At 36.2% G+C, this 4,019-nt stretch overlaps 1 protein-coding gene across 1 annotated transcript in view; it reads left to right on the forward strand.

Annotated features, from left to right (window-relative positions):
• Nucleotides 1-2,062: 2,062 nt before the first annotated feature.
• The window catches only part of LOC116696007 (N-acetyllactosaminide beta-1,3-N-acetylglucosaminyltransferase 3), a 7,881-nt gene continuing 5,924 nt past the window's right edge, over nt 2,063-4,019 (forward strand). The window contains exon 1 of the mRNA XM_032526629.1: nt 2,063-2,232. The gene's annotated coding sequence lies outside the window, so the exon portion shown is untranslated. The remainder of the gene's footprint in view (nt 2,233-4,019) is intronic.

The raw sequence follows: 4,019 nt of genomic DNA on the forward strand, positions 1-4,019 counted from the left end.
AAACAAAAGCACTAAAAATAACCCAAATAAAATACTAATGATAAACAAATTTACGTAGCTGTATAATTCAAGCAATAACTAACTAACTAAAATAATTAACTATAATATATATAAAAAATAATGAATAGCTCCAACAGTATATATATAGAAAGATGTATATATGTACACATACAGATGAGTCAAGTGCAAATGAATAGAAATGACATGTAGCACAGTGGAAGGTGACAGAGTAATACAGTAATAAATATGCATAGTACACAAAGTAATGAATGAAAAAATATGCATAGTTATAAATACTGTATATAGTAATAAAAAAATGTGCATAGTTCTTCATAGTTCTTGCAATAGCTCTGTATTGGGACACAGCAACAACAAACATGCTTATGCTTCTCCAATTTATAACTTAAGATGAGAGTGGTTTCCTGGTTGTATGGAACACAGTACAGTTGAAAGTTTGTGCAATGTTAACATCCCCTTTCTTTGCAAATGTTATCAAAGACCTTTGTTCAGAACAGGTGGACTTGCTTTGCTTCTTCCACAATTGATGAAATCTTTCCAGTTACACCAGTTTGGCAGCACACATTTAAATGTGTGATGTGTTAGATACAGATTTAATAATTTGACAGTAAATTAAATTACAAAGAAGAAGTCAAGTTGTTTATTTTGGCACAGATGTAGCGTTACTTTCATTTCTACTCACCAAACAAATAGTTAAGAACCACAGAAGAAAGGTTGGGAGGAAGTGATGATGATTTTAAGCCATTTCATTTGCGTGTCAAAAGGTTTCTATTCAATAACTTGTTATGGTTAAAAAAAGGATGAGTATGAGGAATAGGGCCCTGAATTTGTCATACACACTCAGGTTGCATCAACTCTAACTCTTAACTCAACTTAGACCTAAAACTTGGCAATTGTAAACAAGTGCCTGTAAATGATGGAAACACTTCACCGAAGTAAATATTTCAAGTATTCAAGTGTTAAAAAAGTGTAAAATGCTGTGTGGTGTGTTCTCATGTTTCCTATCCAGGGGCATAGCACAATATTCTGGGCCCTGTAGAAAGGCATTTTCTCTGGGCCCCTCCCTACATCAACAGCTATTCATTCTAGCATCTCTTTGGGCCCTTCTCACATGAGGGCCCTAGATACTCAGTCCCCTTTTCCCCCCCAGTCCGACGCCCCCATTCCTATCAATACTGTTATGTACGTTATGTGAAGTGATCCCTGTCTGTCATATCAATAAGTAAAACACAGATGAATTGCAATTGGGTATTGAACTGTAAACAACTGTCAGTGTGTAAAGACTCTTCATCATTACACTGCAAAATTGGCAATACAGATACCATAATATTGACCATTAAACATTAAGTTCTTCAGTAAAAATCAACATTCTGGTTTATAGATAATTAGTTTGTCACATGGTGGATGAGTCAGAGTTTTTTTTGTGTGTGTGTTTGTATATATTTATGTGTATATGTACTGTATTTGCATATGTTTCATTATTTTTACTTTAAAATATTATTTTTTATATTTTGTCATATGTTTCCACAGTGACATAAATCAAACACTTGTGGGACTAGGTTGTCATATGTGACAGGAAACACCCTGCTTATGGTTTCCTCTGGAAATCGGCGTACCCTACATTTAAAACATTTCCTGTGATCTTACAACCATGCTCACCATTAGAGTGGATACTTTATTAAATTGAATTGATGAATGATTTGGACATAAAAGATGACATTGTATGTCAATTTATATTTATTGCTAATTGTAATACTACGGCATATGCATAAAACAGTCAAAGTGGCTATATGTCACTTTCAGGCAGTGACAGATACCGCCCTCGAGACCCTGGGACGGCCCAAAGTTTCTGTCTAAAAGTTGTTGTTTTTTTGCCACTGTTGCGCTAAATGCTTGCTTGTGGGAAATTGTTGGGTCTTTGTAAATTATAGAGTGTGTTCTAGACCTAGCTACTCTATCTGTAAAGTGTCCATAACTGTTGTTATTATTTGATAATATAAATAACACCGAATCGAAAAATGTAATTTAATTGTTCCTTGTTCCTTGTCGTGGTGATATTTGGAATCCATCAGTCACACAAAAAGGAGTGGTGAGGCAGAACCGCCCAGCAGGCGGACAGCAGACCGGAGCACAGAGCCATGCTGATGCACACTGGACTTACCGGTCACCCTTAGAGCTACAGAGACTCACGAGAGGAACTTTCTCATTGTAACGGTAGGCTACGTAAACATTTACGAACCAACTTCATATAATGCTGTTCGTACAGGAGCTTTTTCAAGTTGTCCAACAGGTTTCCGTTTTCAATTAACGTAATTCGCGATAGCCGATAGTCGCTGCATTAGACCGTTTGCACCTAATTTGGATAGGCTAAGTGATTAACAAATGACAGATTAACGATCAGGTTGGAAAACAACACCTCACACTGAAAAAAAGTGGCTAGGCTTGTCTTGTTTTTATGAAAGCTTTTGTTTTATTTATTCTCTTACGGTAAGCCTATCGTTATGTATATCCCATGCACTGTGGGTATTGTGTGACTACAGGGTCATGTGCAAAATTCTGATAAAAGCCTGACAACACAATCTTTTTGGGTGTCGAAATGGACGAATGATTGTGCTCTTAAAAATTAAGAAGTATTATTATTCCATATGGTTCAAAGCAGTTGGTGATGTTCGACTACTTAGAATATTTAGGCTAATTAGCCTAAATTTTCTAAGTAGCCGAACTATGTAAGTAGGCCAACTATAAAGATGCATACTATAAAGAATCAAAAGTCGTTCTGCGGTTAAATTTCCCATGTTCCTAATACTATATAGGCTACGACATCTTTAGACTTTCAATACTGATACATCAATGTAAGCAGCATCTTACAGCCTTAACTACTTTATAAAGTAAAGAAAACTGAATAGAAACTAAAAATAAAGCCTTTACTTGTTATTGCAGTTAATCTAATAATCTTGGAACAACAACACGTTTGTTTTGTTTTACTTTACTTTATATATTTTAACTATATGAAGCATTTGCTGTTGACTAAGAGCCAAAAAGAAATCCTGTTTACCAGGAACATAAAATCAAAAACCATCATCACATTCTCACAAGAACCATACTTGTTGGGGAGTCATGCACTTTTCTTCAGACAATTCATTATACTTTATTTCAGGACAATGACATTTTTCTAAAAGAAACATTGCAAAGTATTAATTATTTTATTTATATATATATATATATATATATACACACACACACTACACATATGTATAGTAACATATATATATATATAATATATATATATATATATATATATATATATATATATATATACACACTACACAGTAGCCACCCTTCACTTTTTTGATAGTGCTGCAAACCCTTGGTGTTCACAGGTAGTCACTCACAGGTGTGCCTTGTCAGGGTTAATTAGTGGAATTTCTTGCCTTATCAATAGAGTTGGGACCAGGTTAGTCGGTCCGGAAAATTGCGAAAACTTTGAATGTGTCCCCGTGTACAGTTGCAAAAACCATCAAGCACTGCAACGAAACTGGCTCACATGAGGACCGCCCAAGGAAAGGAACACCATGAGTCACCTCTGCTGCTGAGAATAAGTTCATCTGAGTCACCAGCCTCAGAAATCGAAAGTTAACAGCAGCTCAGATTAGAGACCAGATGAATACCACACAGAGTTCTAACAGCAGACACATCTCTAGAACAACTGTTAAGAGGAGACGAGAAGAGGCATACAAGATTTGTTTGGGCCAAGAAACACAAGGAATGGACATTAGACCAGTGGAAATCTGTGCTTTGGTCTGATGAGTCCAAATTTGAGATCTTTGGTTCCAACCGCCGTGTCTTTGTGCGACAGAGAAAAGGTGACCGGATGGATTCTACATGCCTGGTTCCCACTGTGAAGCATGGAGGAGGAGGTGTGATGGTGTGGGGGTGTTTTGCTGGTGACACTGTTAGGGTTTTATTAAAAATTGAAGGCATAATGAACCAGCATGGCTACC

Source organism: Etheostoma spectabile, chromosome 9 (assembly GCF_008692095.1).
Source record: "Etheostoma spectabile isolate EspeVRDwgs_2016 chromosome 9, UIUC_Espe_1.0, whole genome shotgun sequence".
In the NCBI taxonomy this organism is placed as follows: Eukaryota; Metazoa; Chordata; class Actinopteri; order Perciformes; family Percidae; genus Etheostoma; species Etheostoma spectabile.